The sequence below is a fragment of the Panthera leo genome, chromosome C2, assembly GCF_018350215.1.
Source record: "Panthera leo isolate Ple1 chromosome C2, P.leo_Ple1_pat1.1, whole genome shotgun sequence".
NCBI lineage: Eukaryota > Metazoa > Chordata > Mammalia > Carnivora > Felidae > Panthera > Panthera leo.
The window spans coordinates 7,674,292-7,693,245 of record NC_056687.1 but is presented as its reverse complement, the minus strand read 5'-3'; the positions used below and the strand labels follow the sequence as shown (position 1 = coordinate 7,693,245).

Sequence of the window (18,954 nt, the reverse complement as noted above, 5' to 3'; positions counted from 1 at the left end):
GGCAGCGATGTTTTTACCGCTGATCCCCTTAGCTCTTTCCTCTTGGCGAAGCCAGACTTGGTGAGTCTGGGAAGTAACTCTCTCCCACGAGGTGCCACGCACCTCCACCTGATTTTAGACTTCCCCCGCGCCAGAAGGCAGGTGTTTCCCTTGCCTGCCTCCCCTCCCCAGACAAATCCAGGGAGGCAGTGGGAAGTGGTGAGCCCCAGGGCTGTCCCAGCTTGTCGCCAGGAGGGAGAGGGGGCTGGGAGTGGACGGGAGGGGGGGGCAGCAGCAGCCCAGCAAGGGGGCTGGTGCGTTCCCTTCACTGGGAATATCAATGAGACAAAGAAGGCGGCACAAGGTAAAACAAGTTCCCCTGCCCAGGAGATCACATTTGTCCGGGTGTGAGAAAACACTGCGCGCTCCACCCGGGCAGCGTCCCCTCCCCAGTTCCGGTGCTGTGTCCCGAGCTGGAGTCGGTAGATTTCAGTATTCTCCACTGCTCCCTCCAACCACCTGCTCACTCGTGTCCCCGGTGCCTTATCCCAGGCTTCTTAAACGCGCACATGCCCGCATTCTCTCACTCGGGGTTGCCCACACTTGCGTGCTCACCCTTGGGTGCCGGGTTGGGCATCTGTCTTACCCTCCAGCCCCGCGGCCTGCCTCGGGGTGACCCCACCGTGGGGGACGCAGCCTCTGATTTCCCCCTCGCCCCCCCTCAGTCTTTCCTGATGAAACCTGTGGTTCGCAGAGCAGTTGATGTGGGGAGAGGGGGAGGAATGGGCGTGGGGGGAGGAGGAGGGAAGGATCAGGAGCCGGTGGCAGGTGGTGGGAGGCTGGAGCAGACTCTTGGAGCCAGGTGGCAGCGTGTGGGAGGAGGGAGGGGAGGGACAGTGAGACGGGGTGGCAGCGTGTGGGAGGAGGGAGGCGAGGGAGGAAGTGTGAGGGAAGAGAGTTTAAAAATGTATTTGTTTACTTTTTTACTTTGGGCTGGAGCAAAGGCAAGGGGTGGGCGTGTTTCCCATTCCCTCTGGGATCTGGGTCCCCAGCTTGGACAGGTGGCTCTGCACTTGGGTCTTGATCGGGAACCATGGCTCTTCCATCGCTCTGGGGAGTCACCTGGACACCCCACTGGCTGAGGAGCACAGCCCGTTGCTGGGGCATGTGTGGGTTGGGGGACGGGATAGAGACGGAGTTTTGGCTGATTGTGGCCACAGTGGATGGTGACAGCAGCCTGGCTCTGGCAGCTGCCTCCACGTTGCCAAGCTGGGCTGGTACCATGGTGACCCACGCCTCGAACATCCGCCCTGTGTGTGATCGCCTCGTGTCAAAGGAGTGGAAACTGAGGGAGGTCCAAGATCCCTTTGCTCCCAAACAAAAGAGGAAGCCCCTCCAGTGAAATGCCAATGACACGGGTGCCCCCTGAGATGGGAACAAAAGGAAATAGTGAAGAAGGTTGGAGAGGACGTGGCTGCCCCAGAGCTGGGCTTTCACCGTCAGTGGCTTGGAAAGGCAAAACGAGCGAGAAAAATTATTATTGAGAGAGCCAGTGGGGAGGCCCTAAAAACTGGTGTTTGGAAAGAACAACAGTCCCGGCAGACTCTAGAGGAGCCGGGGTCTCCGCCTCCCCTCCCCTCAGCCCGCTTTCCACTTCTCCTGTTTCTACCAGTCCTGTGGTCCTTCCAGCTCTCCTCTTGAACACTAGTGGAAAAATCACTTCCTCTTTCTGAACTTCAACTGCATCATCAATAAAACAGAAATACAAATGACTTGGTTGTCCCCAAAGTCATGGCAGCCTAGGCAGACAGACTCCCGAGGTGGCCGCCGGGGGACATTCAGGCTGACCATTCCTGCACGAAGCATGTATTGGTGGGAAGCGGTGGTGTGGGTGGACGTTGCGGACGGAAGCCTCAGGAGAGTTCTGCAGTCGACTGGCCAATCCCACCATTGCTGCAGAATGAGCCACTGGGGTCTGTTTCACTTTCTTCCCGCTTGGATCTAGAACAGTGATTCCCAACCTCTCAGCAGTCGGGGACTTTGCTCCCCAAGGCAAATGAAGTAATGTCTGAAGACTGGTTGTCATAAGGCAGGGCAGGCGCTATCAGCATCTGGTGACTTGAGGTCAAGGGTGCTCTTAGACATCCTCCCGTGCACCAAACTTCCCAACTCAGAATTACCCAGCTCCAAAGGCGAATGGTGCCCAAGTTGAGAAACCCCGACCTCAATCCTCCGGGTTCCAGAGGGAAAGTGCAGATATCAGAAGAGTTTCTCCGTGACCAAGTCTGACACGGGTCAGAAGGTGGGGGTCAAAGCGATCTCCGAGATCTTGGACGGAAATGAGCTTGAGAAAACGGGTCTAGCCCCATCTCCACTGGCACCAAGATCAGTAATCAATTATACAAATATCAGGCACCCTATGTTGAAATTTACTCACTTTGCCGTTTTGAACACTGTTGTGTGTTTCTACCAGTGAAATCCTTTGAATTACAAGCTGTTCCGGGACAGGCTCTTCTGGGGATGGCGAGGGAGGAGCCGACTGCTGGAGGGAGGCTGGGCGGTGCGAGGCAGATGGAAATCACAGGAGCAACGGTCCTGCCTTGAGGGATGGGCAGGGTGAGGCGGGGCGACCAGGCGGGATGACGAGCCTACCTTCACGGGGACGAGGCTCAGGCCACCGAGCGGAATGAGGATTAGAGTCCATTACAGGCCCTTCGGCCTCAGAGCTGAGAGCTCTGATTCCACTGAACACGCCCCTGATCTCAACTGGAGAGCAATTATCCTTGAATTTGAAAGATGCTTTCCAGTAAGGACAAGCGTGTGCCTCATAGTGGAAAAAAAAAAAAAAAAAAAGATAACAGCTTTTTGGAGGCACACAGACAGGGAAGCACCTGCTGACTGTCTTCGGCTTTGGATCAAAGGAAGCTTTTCTGCCGGGTGGTGGGACTGAAATGATGTATTGCCAGGGGACCATATGTGCAGTGGGACCTTCTGGATAGATCTCCGTTTCGCTGCCCCTCTGAGCTGGTCCCCCTCTCGGCGGCCACCCTTGTGCTCCCTCCCCTCGTCCCCCAGGGCAGCCAGGAATGAATATGCAGAAAGGAGGCTGCATGGGTCCTGAGTTACTAGGCAAGACGGCAAAGCCAATCCGGTGGGCGTGAGCGGGTGAGCTGGTTTAGGGATATGATCTAGCTCCCGGGGTCCAGGGAGAATGAGAGAACCGGCCTCTAGGCAGGGCTTCCAGAACCTATCCCCAGAAGCACCTGTCAGAGCTGCTTAATAAGGCAAAGGGTGCTTCTATCAGTCTGAATGCTGGCCTGCACCCAGCCCTGTAGCTCATCGGGGTCCGTGCACCTGCGGGAGGGGGTCGGGCCGGCTCCCCATCCACATGGGGGGCTGGGAGATGAGAAAGGAAGGCGGGTGGGGAGCCACTGGACGGGAGGCAGAAGGGAGACCAGGCAGGCACAAGGACAAACACCCTCCGCCAAGGGGGAAGGCAGATGAGAAGAGAGGGCAGGGCAGCCAGGGAGGGCTGAGCGCGGCAGAGCCCTGGGGGCTTCCGGGAGACCTGAAACTTCCTATCAGAGGGACCCTTTAATTCCCTGAATGGCTTTCGCCGAGGAGCTCATTTAGAGGAGGAGGTAATGCAGCCTGATACAGACCGTGTAATGGCAGGACGGAGTAGTCAAGAGCAATGAGCTTTGACTTTAAGTTGGTCACTCGTGAGATGATGCTGTGCCTTCCCGTGTGGGCGTGACCTTGCGGCACGGATCTCAGCGTTTAAAGTGTCTGAGTTTTATTGGAAGGGAGAAGGTATGTTTGAAAACGCGCTCCCCGGTGGGCCCGGATTGAGCACCCTGGTGACTTCAGACCAAGAATAGCTCTGCCCTGCCTCAACTGTCCCGCACGGCTCCCAGTTCTCGGTCCAGCTGAGAGGTCAAGGCCTGCAGTGTGTGCTTGGACCTGTGGCTCTGGTCCTTGCCCGCCGGGGAGGGGGCTGCAGGGTGTGCTGTGTTCTCCTAACACCCTGCCCAAGGGGGCCCAGCCTGGGGCACAGACACCCTGTGTCTGGGAGGGCGGGCACCTTCCCCAGGGGTTAAGTGGCTCACAATATCCCAGCAAGCAGGACAGGCCCCGGGGATGGAACGTAAAAGGGGACCCTGCTTCCATTCTCCTGGTCTCAGGAACCCTCGGGCTGAGGGACAAAAAGACCCTCAAGGCGAATGCTGATACCTGCTTCCTGGAATTCTCTTTGTCTTGCTTGTTCCCACCTGGTTTCCTTTCCTTAGGTATTTCTTCAGGATCTTTGTTTCTCTTCTAGGCCTCGGAAGGAATCTCTAGCAGCCATCCCGTTTCCTGAGTAGCTCTAAGAGGCCGCCTCCTTCCATCCCCTGACCTAGGGGTGACGGGGGTGACCTACGGTGTCCCCTGCCATTGCTCAGAAGTGAGCGGTCTCCCTGTCCCCTCAGGTTCCAATCCCTCTGTGTTGGGTTAGAGCTGGCCTTCCGCCCTCCTTCCAAGCACCCCTTTCCATGTTGGAAGTTGGGCGCGGCGTTGACGTGTGGCTAAGACAACGAGAGCAGAAGTGACACGTGTCCCTTCTGGGTGGAATGTTAAGGTGCCGCGTCGATTTGCCGTGTTCTCTCACTGCGGTGGAGATGGGCCCTCCAGGTGAGCCGAGCCGTGGCGGGCCAGTGTGGACACGTGGCCTGAAGGAGAAATTAACACGCACGTGGGCACGTCTGGCTGTGTCAATGTGTGCCAGTGTGTGGGCGAAGTGGCAGAAATGTTTTGTTAGCAGAGCATGACCTGGCCTCTCCCGACACTTTCACAGCCGCCTCATTTGCACCTGCGAGAGGAGGGGACACTTTTCCTACAAAGGGGACCCTGACCAACCGAAGCATTCCCTTGACTCAGTACCTTCAAATCTGAACCCATCACATCAGTGCCTCAAATCACTCTTTCTCCTGCTGGCGTTCCCGGCCCGGCGGGGGGGCTGGTGGAAGCTTCCGCCAGTTTCCTTCCCGAAGCGCAGAGCCTGGGTAGCGTGCGCACATCCTTCCTCCTCCTGTCGGTCACGTCCCCGGTCACGGCCTCTTTCACACACTCAGGTCCATCCTCGACGGCGGCCCCAGCTCCCGTCTGCCTCTGCTCAGAGTGCCGCCCCTCACCCCCTCGCCCCTGGGAGACCCCTGAGCTGCGCCCTAGTCCTTTGACCATCTGACTCGTGCCCACGTGCCCAGCCATCTGCTGTCTTGCCACCCGGGCTCCTCGCCGAGCCCACATCAGCACTTTGCTCTTCCCTCACACCTCTGTCCTCACACCTCTGTCCGTCCCTGTGCCGGGTGCTGGGTGCCTGACACTCACATTCCCATCGGCCGCCTGGTGGCACCCCCACACCCTTTGGGTGCCTTTACGATGCGCATGCGCGCTGCAAGTCCGTGGAAGGAGAGCTTTGCGGGCCATCCGTCCCCAGGCTGCACGCTTGTCCGGCAGCCTCTGCCAGGGCCCGACTCTGCACAGCGGCTGGTGTCCCCTGCCTCCCCAGAACGCCGCGCTCGGTGCGGCCAGGGACCCTGTTTTCCTGCCTTCCCCCGCCTTAACACGACGCCAGACAGATTAACACGCGCAAGACAGATTAGGACAGCGTCTCCACGCGGAGGGAAGAAATGATTAAAGAAGCCACTGCATTGGCACGGGGCTGATTCAATGTGCACGGATTGTAGCTGCTTCTCCCCCTTCATTTCTTCTGACACTAAACGGTTTCCAATCTAGGCTGACTTTGGGCGGCGTCTTGCATCCCGGAGGGATCCCCTCTGCGTTGATGCGGACGGCCGAGACCTCCAAGCACCCACAGAACGCAAGACGGATATTTGGTTATAATCCACATTATTCACGGACCCAGGTCGTACGGCCCTCCACCCCCTGCTATATTTGACACGTGCCCTGGAGCTCGAGGTGTGGGGAAGATGCACCAACACGCATTGCCCGGGGAAGTGAATTATCTACAGGAATCTACAGAAGCACAGCCTACCAAGGTAGCACAGACGCACCATGATCCCAGAGCCCCCAGGTCATTTGCACGCCTTTGGACACCTCCAATCTGTCACTGTCTGACTTAGGTTCCAGCGGCTAGGGCAGACCCTGCCCTCCCCAACGTCATCTCCAATGACAGCGCGATGCGAGATGGGATTTCCTCGGCTGGGTCACCATATGCCGATTTATAGACAAGGTTGGCAGTCCCCCCCCGGGTCAGCCTTTCAGCTTGATTTCACTTAGTGGCTGGGGTAGTAAAGGGCTGGTACCCGAGGGGCAAGCTCAGAGTGATCTCTTCCAATGTGGGTTTTGTTTTGCACCATTTGGAACTGGGCTTCTGGTGGTGTAAATATGAGTATATCCGTTTCCAAGGTGCAGACACAGATTGAAATGTCAACAGGCAGTGGTAAAAAAATCAATAGCCTTTGAAGGGTTGAAAGTCCACAGCTGGTTAACGCCAGTGTGCAGTTTCCTAAGTTTAGACCGTCTGTGAACACCTCTCCGTGCCTCCTTTCCTTTCTGCCTACTTGTCCTCTTCTGCTCCTTGTGATTTTGTACCTTTCTTCTGGGTCTCTTTTCATATATATTTTTTTTCCCGGGTATTTTTCTCATGTGAACTTTCGCGGTCTACCTCTTCCTCCACAGCTGATTTTTTTCTCCTTTCTCTATTTTTCTTTTTCCTTTTCGTGTCCCTCCTCGTTTCAACCGTGCGACATAAACATGTTTTGAAAAGTCATCTCACTTTTATCACATAAAGTTTCTTTTAATTAAACATTTAAAAATCTGCTAACATGGGGCGCCCGGGTGGCTCAGTCGGTTAAGCGGCCGACTTCGGCTCAGGTCATGATCTCACGGTTTGTGGGTTCGAGCCCCTTGTCAGGCTCTGTGCTGACGGCTCGGAGCCTGGAGCCTGCTTTGGATCCTGTGTCTCCCTCTCTCTCTCTGCCCCTCCCCCGCTCACGCTCTGTCTCTGCCTGTCTCTCAAAAATAAATTAAAAATTAAAAAAAAAAAACTGCTACCATTTTTGTATCTTCTGTTTGCCCTTTTTTGTAAAAAAATTGGGACACCGCATAGGCTTTTTTGAGGTGGCGATTAATAGCCCCCGGAAAAATATATTACTTCTCCCTGCTCTGGAAGATGAAGAAGTTACCTATCTTCATTACAGTATTTGCATATCCATTGATCACATTTGGACCCGTATGGTGACAGGAGAATTGCAATCCCATTCTGGTTCAACACAGAGATGTTCTCCTAACCAGATGGTTTTCGCTTGGCAGTTTAACAAGCAAAGTGTTTACTGACTCTGAAAAACCATTCAGTGCATTGTGTCCTGGGCATTTGTGGTTCTGTTTATGTCCCTTTTCCCCAGTGGCCATGGATTTGATGTTCCCATCAAATGCATTGTGTAGTAATTGTATGCTAATTCTTTGCTTAGCCTACGGATAGAATCTCCCTACATAATTATGTATTTATTTCCTTGTAGATTTCCTATGTAGAATCGATGTATAGCTGTGTACAACATTATTCCTGAGTTTAGTTTTGATGAAATGTTTATTAGTGTGGACTGCATGATTAACTTTCATAGCGAGTGCCTACAAGAATTCTGCATTTTTTATAGTAGTGTTCTTTACCTCTATAAGGCTCAGGCAACTGGACTGTTGGGTGCGATTCCAAGATCTGTTCTCACTCTTTAAATTTCCTTGTGTGTTGAACATATCCATGTAATCGTTTTCATAGAAGAATGGCAATACCCTTTCATCTGCCCCAAGGGTTTGGAATTCAATTTTTACAGACTTCTCTTAAGCCAGTGGATTCATAGATCAAAGTCATTAAAATTATTGCAGAGGTAACCCGGAGACCGAAGCCCCACAAATCAGCAGTCCAGTGGGGGGCTCTTATTTAAATGCATCTGGATCCCACAGAGATAGAAAAATTAAAACACCTTTATCAGAAATTGTGACCGTGTCGAAAATATTGACTCGTATAGCACCCTTAATGTTTTATTTACGATTCAGTTAGACTAGTTAAAAAATTCACTGAACTAGAGTATCAATTTCTAACATGGAACTAATTATAAAAACTATTAGCATCACAACTCACACACAACACCATCCAGTTCAATTTGCCCCCACGCTCAAGACTCCATTTTGTTGATAATGATGCTGGGTTCCAGGCCATCGATCCTTCCAGCATTCAGAGAATCTACGGGTCTTTTGTGCTGGTGACTTTGGAGTTAGAGATTAGAACGAAATCTGCAAACGTGCTGTGGATCGTGAATCAGCTGGTGCTGTCCACGGTCCCTGAATATTTTGACCACATAGGTTCGTCAGTTTTGTGACGGTACTGGCCACCTCACTCTTTCCTTCTAGGTCTGAGAAGAGTGCATTCTGTGACTTAGCTCCTCTCCCTTGCAGAGAACCAATTTGAGGTCTTTCAAACCAAGGAGCAAATGCTTTGCAATGTTCCAGTCTGCAAGACTACTGTCAGAAAGACGGGTGAGGCAGAGACAGGGCAGGGATGATACAGAAATGAGTGTAAGAGAGGCGTGTAAATGCTGGGGGTGGCTGTGCGGTCCCCCCGTGGAGTCATCATTTGCATGGTGAAATTGGCATGCGTTCGAGATAAAGGAAATCAGGAAATTAGGGATTTGGGGTCCGGAATTAAAAAATTCAATGTAAAGAACACTTTACCATCATTTTTTTTCCAGGAGGGGGTAGACTTTGGGGGATGAGGATTCATTGACTATGCTACAGAAAGACACATATTTTAATAGTCTCATGATTTAGGAATAGTCGAAGGAGAAAGCAGGGGCCAAGATAAATGTGGGCAAGATTAATGCAGATCGAATTTAATAAGGTGTTCATGGCCCGAATGATGATGGAGAAGTGTCTGCAACCTTCCCTTGTAACTTGAGATATGAATTCTATCACCAGGACAATGCATATTTCCAAAGGGGGAAAAAAAACCCGCATTGTCTGTTTATTTCATATCCACGCGGTCTTTAATATTTAAACTTCAACGTACAAAGCCACATGTCTCATTTTGCAGGAGGAGGTATTATAATTAATCCCTCTTTCCTCTTAAAAGTGCTTCGTGTGTCCCGTTTATCTAACTTACGAGCTTAGAGCCTGATACCACTGATCTGTTCCAAACCTGAATCATTACCAGTTACTTCCGCATCAAACACCCCAGTTTTAAATCCTCGAATCTGAAAATTCGGAAGCACACCGGAAAGGTTTAACAACGACAAGCCATTCTTTCTTTCTTCTCTTTAGATGATGATCCAGCCTATGGAATATCTGCCCATAAAACGTGAGCTGACTGTACCTAAACCTCCGAAAAGAGAGATTGGAATTATGGTGGGTCCCGATCCGCAACACAGACCTACAAACAAAACCCCATACTGGGGTAACAATTTCAGCACAGAGTTCAGTCCCACACAAGATGACTTTCAAGTAAAGCACCTTGTAACAGCAACACAATCCCGTCTACGTGAAATAGACCTCGGTGATCACAAGAATGGACGAGAAAGACAGATAATCACAAAGCAATGGGGGTTTTGTGTGACTTTGTGGTTTTCCATTTAAAACCAAAAATAAAGAAGAAATTTCCAGTTACTCACTCATGGATTCTGTCAACCTGGCCATCGCTGTAGTTTCTTCTTTGTGCTTTTTCTGGAGATGAGAAGAAAAGACATTCATGTAGAAGACACCTCTGAAATGGGAACTGACACAAAGGATCAGATACAGCTCTCTTTCTTTCTTTTCTTCCTCCTACATTAGAATTTGGTCACCGATGATGAACCGAATTTAAAAATCTCATATTCTGGCTACTACATAATCAGTCACCGAAAAGAGACTTTTAGGGCATTAAAAAACCTTGCCATTGCTCTTGGAAGGGAGTGTCTGTCACACTGATTTTGGATATACATAATTGGTGACGCACAACCAGTTTTCAAAACCTCTCTGACACTGGATTTTTGACATCCATATGCCAATCTTTGCTTTCTATTTTCTCCTGGTGAAGCTTTTTTGGTATTTTTGGAGCTGGTATTTTTGCAGTCATTTGATTTCTTTTCTTTTTTTTTTTTATCTAAAAGCTAAGTAGATTTTATACATTTTTCCTTTGTCTTACTTTTTTGAATTCCTGGGGTCTTTTGAAAGTTATCACTTTTGATGGGTTTATAACCATATCTATTTTGGGTTGAAACTTTTTGTTTCAGCTGGGATATAGGTTATTACCCACTGAGTTTGCGAGCCAGAATGATACATACATAAATGGAATCTGTCCTAATTGAAAAATTACTTTGAGCTGTTAAGAATCATGGTCATCTCGACTGTAAAGTTCTCTTCAGTTTTTTCAGATTTCTTTAATTTCCTTGGGTTCTTAACATGTGCAGTAACTGAAACATTGGCCATTGTTTTCCTTTTTGTAGCCTGATTCTTTTTCTGAGTATGAAACGAATACATGCTCATTATTTAAGAACTCCAAAAATACTGAAAAATTATAAATCAGAAAATACAGTTCTCCCCAAATCACCCCCCCCCCCCCAGAGGAAAACCACTGTTTACACTTCGGTGAAAACCTTTGTATTCCCATTTCTGTACCTATGAAAACACGCAGATATGGAAATGTAACTCCTTTTTTATAGATATAAATATCTACACTATCCATACAACATCGTCAGCTACTTTTTCCCACATCCTTCTAGGTCAGTGCGGTAGACTACAGCACATTGTTAAAAGACTGTATAGCATTCATCGTGGATGAAGTCACCGTGATTTCTTCAAGCAGATTCCATTCAATTTGCTCACAATTTTCCACTCTTTTATAAAATGCTGTGATGAGCATCCCTGAACTCACACCTTGGTGCACCTGTCCTGTTAACTACTTAGGACAAATCTTAGGGTTAGAATTGTTCAGGAAGTAGGAGTACTAAGAATTTTGACACATATGAGTTGTCCCCCAAAACGCTGGATCTGGGAGTGGATAAAAGTATTCATTTCTGGGACACCTGGATGGCTGAGTCAGGGAAGCGTCTGACTTCAGCTCAGGTCGTGATCTCGTGGTTCATGGGTTCGAGCCCCGCGTCGGGGCTCTGGGCTGACCGTTCGGAGCCTGGAGCCTGCTTCGGATTCTGTGTCTCCCTCTCTCTCTGCCCCTTCCCCACTCACATTCTGTCTCTCTCTCTCTCTCTCAAAAATACGTGAACACTAAAAAAAAATTTTTTTAAGTCTTCATTTCCTTACATTCTTGCCAACTTGCCCATAGCATGAGAACATTTCCCCCCTCAATCTTGGCCAAACTGATAGGCAAAAAAGCCAAGTTTCTTGTTATTTTCTTATTGTCCTTATTCCTTCCCTGCCCTTTTGTTTCTGAACAACCACAGCATTCCTTCACGTGTACTCATACATCATGGACTCTCGGTTTCACATGGTCGTGCTCCAGCCCCTCTGCCACCAACATGGCGGTTCCTAGAAGCCAACGTGGCATCTGTCACTCCCCGTGGCCACGGTAGAGCGCTGAGCAAGTCACAGCTGCTTGGCTAGCGCTTGAGTCGTCGCGGCTCGGGTGCTGGCACGCGGCTCACAGAATGATCATTCACCCTCCTGGCGCCACTCTTCCCAAACTAGAAGAGTCCTCTTTCAATGTCAACAAATCGCTCTGCACATCGCAAGTACGCGTGATTTTCAGGAGGCCTGAACTCACAGCCACGCGATCGGTGTGCTGCCTCTTCCTTAAACTGATCGTTGCCCTTGAGAACAGACGGACCCGGGAACTGCGACCCACCCTCCTACCTGCAGGGGCATCTGACCCACGATACGCAGCCTGCCGCGTGGTTGCTGCCCGGAGGCGGGAACGGCATGACTATGGAGAGGCTAAGCGTGTCAACCGGGGCAGGCGAAGAGAAGCTCGTCGCGGCTCACAGGCTCACAGGGATGGGCACAGCGGCTGCTTCAAAGCGGGCCCACTCTAGCGGTTGCTGACAATTTGTGCATGGAAGCAACTCCAAGGTGAGAATTCCATGATGATCATCCGTGACCTGTAGGACAGGTCTTGTTCTGCCTCCGCCTGCTCTGGGTTGACGATCCACGACAACCCTGCTCTGCTAGCCTAGCTCTGCTGTCACCCCCCCCCCCCCCCCCCCCCCCCGGTGACACGGTGCCTCCTGGTATCCTGGTGTGTGGCCTGCTTTTCCTTCATTCTCTGGCTCCGTGCTCCTAGGACCTCACCCTGGATCACTGCTCACTTCAGCTTGGCCTTCCCGCGATGGCCCCAGTGGTGAAAGTCCCCAGAGCACTGGCACCCAGATGCCAGCCATTATATCCTTCTGAGGCCCTGTCAGTTTCGTCCATCTTCCGGTGGGTGGCACCACCTTATTCTTGGGACCCAAGGACCCTGCCACCTTTCGTACCTGGTCCTGCTGGTGGGTGGGCCTTGCAGCTATTTATTTTGAGGGAGGGAGGGAGACACAGAGAGAGAATGAGCAGAGGAGGGGCAGAGAGAGAGAGAGAGAGAGAATCCCCAGCAGGCTCCACACTCAGTGCAGAGCCCTACGCAGGGTTCGATCCCACGACCGTGAGCTCCCGGCCTGAGCTGAGATCAAGAGTCAGAAGCTCAACAGACTGAGCCACCCAGGCACCCCACCCCCTTGCAGCTATTTTCATTCAGATGTGTTGGATGTCCCAGTCCTGGGGAAACCAAACACTGCCTGCATCAGCATTTTTCTCCTCCCTGTAGTCGAATGGAAACTTCTGACACCGAGGGGGGGAGGGGACCTTAGAAACCCTAAATTTAGCTCTCTCAGTTTGACTCATCCATCTCATAACTTATGCTGGGAATCATGGCATCTGTTTCTGTGTTCAGTGGTTCAGTCGTTCTACGGGCTGTCTTCAAACTCCTGTCCCGCCCGCATTATCGTCAGAGGGCGGAGGGTTGCACCTGCAACCCCGCTGAAGCACTGACATCCCACTCTCGGCCCCCAGCAAAGCCTCCACCTCGTCTCAAGCTCAGAGTTTCCTCCAAAGCAAACGTTCTGGTTACCAGCCTCACAACACTGGAGAGAGGTTTAGAATTACGGCGCAGGAAAGCTGGAAGAGATTCTTTAAGAGATCGTCAAGTCCAACCCTGCGGGGACACAGTCGAGGAAACCGAAGCCCCTGCCCAGAGCGGAGGTGCCACCGTGCGGGTCTCTTCTCCTGGTCGACAGCCTCTACTCCCCCGGAAATAGGAAAGGCCACCGCGTGCGGGGACACCGAGACCAGAGTCCTCACCCGGCGACCTCGGTGTCACGTTGGGGTTTGTGTGTTTGTCTTCTCTGTGTCCCACAACAATATCCCTGATTGTCTACAGACGGCTGGTGACCGGCTCTGACCTCTCCGTTGGGCTTCTGCTAGGTACTGGACGACTCCACCCAGATGCTCAATGGATGTTCCAAAGCAACCTGCCAAAGCTCCTCTGTCCCTCACACACTTCCGCCAGCCCTCCTACCCCGGCTTCTTTCTCCATTTTCTGCCTTCAGTTTATAGCATCACCACCCACGTTGCGCCTAAGCCAGAAGTCTGAGAACACACCTCCCTCTCCTTCTTCCACACCCCCAATAGTTCACATGTCTTCAATCTAACCCCCCTTGGCTGCTGCCTTTTAAAGGGACCATTAATGTTGCTTCCACCTGCCTCGGGTCGCACCTCAACACCGAAGGGCTTATCCTGCAGCAGCCCCGGGGATCTATCTAAAATGCAGACTTGACCCAGGAATGCCCAGCTCGAAATCTCTCAGACTTGTCTGGCAAGTAAGCAGTCGATCCTGGTCTTTCAGCCAGGGCCACTTGGAGGGGATGGTTCTGTCCTCCACGCTCACTCTCTTGTTGTAGCTACTTTCCTTCCCTGGCCATCGCTGTTCCTTCTGCCTGGACACCCCAGTTTCCATTTCCTCTTTGTGCGCCCAAATTTACCCCCAAGGACTCCACTGGACACAAGTAGATCTGTGCATTTCCCCCCTATTCTACTGACCATGTTTCCTGACTTTTACTTCTACACCTGTTCATGCTCCAATGCATCCTTGTATCACACCGCATCATTTGTGATGGGGGTAAGAGATTCCAGAACCTTTGGGAAAGTCAAGTCCCGCCTCTCCGTAGCCTCATCTGAAGGCTCCCACCAGTGCCGCTGTCACGGCCAGGATGCACATTTGGTAGACCAGAAGTCTCTGTTACTGAAAAGCCCTGTGGTCCTGAGCAAGTCATTTTATTTTTCTTGGCCAGCATCCTGGGTTTTCTCTTTACAGGCTGGTCGGCTGTTTGCTAAGGTGCCCCCAGGACGAGGGAGCCATGTGAAGAGGATGTCTATAAGTGCTTAGCTTGGGAGAGGGTGTGAGTATTGGTAATATTTTAAGATTTAAAAAACAGATGTGTTTGCTTTAAGAATTTTCCTTACGAAATATCTTTCTTCTGGGAAGCAAGAGTTTTGATACTGGGGATAAAGAACAGGTTTACCCCTTGTAAAATGAAAAGAAAACCAGAAATGCAGGCATCAGTATTTTGGCCTGAAATTTTATTGTTCTTATTTACTGTGTCTGTTGTGCTTGCATGTTCTTATCACTTTGAAAAAGAGAGAGAGAGAGAGAGAGAGAGAGAGAGAGAGAGAGAGAGAAAGTACAGAAGGTGGAGAGTCCAGGAAAGAACCTAGGTCTAGAAAGCTGTTGGCCTTGGCTTTGCCATTTCTTAGCCAGTTCCCATGAACTTCTGGGAGCTTCAGTTCGGTCATCTGTAAAGTGGGATAGATAGTGTCTCTCTGTGTTTCCTTGCTCACAAGCCCATTGCGAGAAAAATGAGAAAATGTATGTTAACACACTCATGGATTATATCCCTGTGTGTGAGTGTGTGCGTGTAATCATTATTCCCTTTGGCTACCATGTGAGGGCTGAGAGTTATGGTCTCTTCTTGCTATTTGAGGGCGAATAGTGTCAATGGCTTGTGGCCACGCACCTCACATCCCCATTTCCAGAACCTTCCATCAGAATACAAGGTTCCTCTTGGAAAAGCTGAAATTCTTTTGCTTTAGGAGCCACTCTACTTACGATTGTGTTGTCATGCATTTAATGGAATAAGAGAAACACTTAAAGTTTCGAGGAATCATGATGACGTGTTGAAGCAAAACATGCCCACAGATACTTGAAAAAAATTCTGTCTGTTGTGTTGAAATCACGTCAAACTCCTCAGGTAGAATATAGGCCCTCAGGGATAGTGGGGATTTAGTTTTCTTATTGTTTGTGTTCTTTCTGCTATACCTGGGGATGTAAATAAAAGCTCAACAGTTTTATTGGTGTGTGTGTGTGTGTGTGTGTGTGTGTGAGAGAGAGATTTATGCCCACACTCCTGTTTCAGCTGAGGACTGCATAGCTTTCTGCTGGGACCATGCCAGAGATATACTTCTCTCTGTCTGACATGACAGAGAGGTTTTTAATGAGGGCAATTATAACTGAGTCTAACTGTAGCTCAAAGCTAAGCCTAAGAAACTGTGTGTGTGTGTGTGTGTGTGTGTGTGTGTGTGTGTGTGTGTATGCGTGTGTGCATGGGGGCGTGGAGGGAGGCAGAGAGAGTCATATGGGCAAAGCTTTTGGAGAAGGTGGAAGGGGGCTCTTCTGCCCATGCCAGGGGCTCCCTGGCACCCCGGGCAAAGACCTGGCGGGGTTGAGGGACGCCCGTGTCTTCAGTGGTGCTAACTGCCTCGCTTTCTGCTCCCCAGAAACCGAGCCGTTATGGATGAGGGGGAAAACTCATCATAGTTGATATATTTGAAACCAGTCATATTTACATCTTGGATATTTTTATCTCTCTAAAATATGTCCTTCTATTCGTCACCAAACTGTGATTTTTTTTTTCAAGTTACAACTGTTTGAAGGAACATTTATATCAAGGGGGAAATCATAATGCTATTTTATGAACTCGTGTCCTCAACTGGACCTCACCTCCAGGTGAAAGCTGAGGCCCTCCAGTCTCCCACCTTGTTCTCGGGGTTCTCTATAAATGCGCCGGCTGTGGTCTCCAGCCTCAACGTCCCTCCCCGCTCTTTCCCGACAGGATGCCACGGCAGGTCACGGGGGAGGGGGGGGCTGATCTAAAAGGAAAATACCACATCCTCAAACGGCCAATCAAATGAGTGCCCTTATAAATGGTACCGTATATGTTGTCTTGAGTAGCCACTAAAATATAAAGGCGGAGGATGTAAGAACCACACATCAGCTTTTTGTCGGCGTGCAAGCATGGTTTGGGACAATAAAAATCGTAACCCCTAACATTTCTTTCCCATTTAGTGTCTAGCCTGGCGGCATGGAGAGCGCATCACTGGACCATCCCACTGGATTCTCACAATGGCCCCACGAAATGGGCACTGGCGTCCACACTTTGCTGATGGGGAGGTTGAGGCACGGCGAGGTTGAGCACATTTCCCCGTTCCACACAGCCGGTAGAGCAGCAGAGACGGGTGTCAAGCCCAAGAAGTCTCCCTTCTGCACCCGCCTTTTTCACCTTGGGGTCACCTGCGTCCCTAAGAACTAGTGACCGGGAACCGTGTCCCCAGGAACTAGTCTCCCAGAGCTAGCTTTGCCAGAAGCAAAGCTGCCAGGGCTGGGGCCCGTGGTGAGGATCCGGGTCCAACATCCTCCCTAGACTCAACCGTTGCTTAAACATGGATTGCTTTCCACAAGGTGGGCACCAGATAGAACAGGAGGGAGACGCAGGTAAGGAAGGCTCTGTATCTGCCTTCAGGGAGCCTCCAGCTTAGTTCAGGAGAAAAGACGTGCATATACACCAGCTGTAGTACACGGTATTGAGGGGAAGAGAGTTCCAAGGACATCAAAGGGAAGAGGGCGCAGGGAGGGAAAGGGGGGGAGGAGGGAGAGAGAACAGAGAGGGGAGAGAAGGAAAGGGAGAAAAGAGAGAGACAGACAGAGAGACAGAATGAAGTTCTAACCCACGGGACCAGAACGGGCTCACAGAGGAAGGGCTGCGATGTGTCAAGAAGAAAGGAAGAATCATGAGGGAAGGGGAACAGCGAGGCAGAGGATCTTAGGTGGAGACACAGCACAAGGAAACGTGGGGGAAACCCGGTGCCTGTGTAGCAGGTGCCTCGTGCGGCAAAACACGAGAAGACGGTACGGGGCTGACGTTGCAAATCAGGGTGCACGCCGTGGAGGGCTATGGTGCCGGGTGCCGTGATGCCAGGCTGAGTCGCTCAGGGGGGAGATTTCGGCTGGGGCTGGGGCGGTGCTTGAAGTGGTGAGGGGAGGACGGGGGCCAAGGTCTGAACCTCCAAGAGCACCTTGGGGAAACAGCGCATGCTCTTTCCTGGAAACCAAGGTGCAGAGGGGTTTGAAGAATTAAGAACTTGCCCATCAGAATGTGATAGAATTTTACCTAGATAGTATTCCTCCTTGATTCATTCAGTCAAGGCTCCTACAGTGATCTCCAGTTTTCACGGTTTGGGGTGAAAAACCCGGAGGGGACTGTTTGAAGGAGGGCCATGCAGGAAGTCCTTGGGGATACAGCCTCCTTTGCACAAGGTGGGGAGGGCCACTGCCCCACCCAGACACCCTTTCTAAGGTCTCTTCTGTACAGGTCACCCTGCTGGGTTCCTGATGAGGACATCACCGTGGCCACGTTGACCAGACCGGCGATGGCCCTAATGCACTGAGGTAGGAGAATGTCATAAAAAAATGAAATCAAACTCAAGGTTGTGCTTGTACTAAATACCCTTGATTCACCTGGGCTTCGGGATGAGGGCTCAGGTTGGAAGAAGGGGTTTGCAGGACGTCCTTTGGTGCCTCCTGGGAAGCATGGACTTCAGGGACTTCTGAAGGTTGAAGGGCTAACAGTTGGGAAACTGGTGGACCCTCCAGGTGCGGAACACCCCCAACCCCACCTCTGCCTGCGTCCTCCCCTGCTTCAAATTCTGTGGGCCAACCTCTAGACTCCCAGCACCAACATCCCAGCAACGTTTCCTGAATGCCCAGTGTGGTTGGTTTCTTTGAATAGGATGAGTGACTCATTCCTCCTTTCCTAGAGCTCCTGGAAATATCATAAAATGTAGGACAAGCATTATCCCCAAAGTCATACCAAGAAGTTCCTTTTAAAGAAGATACCGAGCCAGGCTGCAGAAGGGCACAGAGGATTTCTAGGCAGCGGAAGTCGGCAGAGCCTGTAGCCGGCAGCCATCGGGGGACTTTTTCCCAGGCAAGCACTCCTGCTTCTAGGAGGCGTCTCTGCCAGGGTCAGCCCCAGCCTCCCCAGGACTCAACTGCCAAGGGCTGCGTCTCGGAAGCAGCAGGGACTCTTCTGTCCGTCTCTCATCACCCAATCCGTTGCTTCTCTTCTGGGTCAGCAGCTCTCAGATGGTTCGTTTTGCCTCCAGCGCCATCTTGCAGGAAACCTACCCCTCACAGCGGCCACTGCCGCTCCTACCTGCCTTCATCCGAGGCACAAGCTTTGCTAACCCCTCTCTGTTGACCAGAAAGGGTGAGCAGATGCCGTATTCTTTCCTTCCTTTTCCCTTTACTCTTTCCCTTTACTCTCCCGGTTGGTCCACAATCCAAGTTCTGGGCCCGTGGAGTCGCAATGGCCGGTCTGCCCTCCCAGCTCTGTTCCATTCCGTGGTAGGTCAGCACCTTCGCTTCAAAACCTGGCCTCCACGTACTTCTCCAGGAGCGTTTCCCACCCCTCCTCGCTTCTAAACTATCCTCCAGCCAAAGGAGCCCCTTTAGGGACCTGAACGCATGGCATGGGCTCACCCCTCCTCCTGCTTTCTCTGCTTGCACAATTACCCCCTATTCGTCATTGAGGACTTTGGCGCAGGTGTGTTTGACATTGTCTTGACATTGTCCCCGACTATCCCTTTCCTAGTGACCGCTCTCGGCACCCCAGCACCTGCGCATGCTTCTGT

General features: G+C 51.2%; 1 long non-coding RNA gene across 1 annotated transcript in view; it reads right to left on the bottom strand.

Annotated features, from left to right (window-relative positions):
- Positions 1-18,584, bottom strand: part of LOC122230315 — a 28,433-nt gene extending 9,849 nt beyond the window's left edge. The window contains exons 1-2 of the long non-coding RNA XR_006207374.1: positions 18,132-18,584; positions 9,639-9,690 (exon numbers count right to left, since the gene is read on the bottom strand). This is a non-coding gene — a long non-coding RNA (uncharacterized LOC122230315). The remainder of the gene's footprint in view (positions 1-9,638; positions 9,691-18,131) is intronic.
- Between the last annotated feature and the right edge of the window lie 370 nt (positions 18,585-18,954).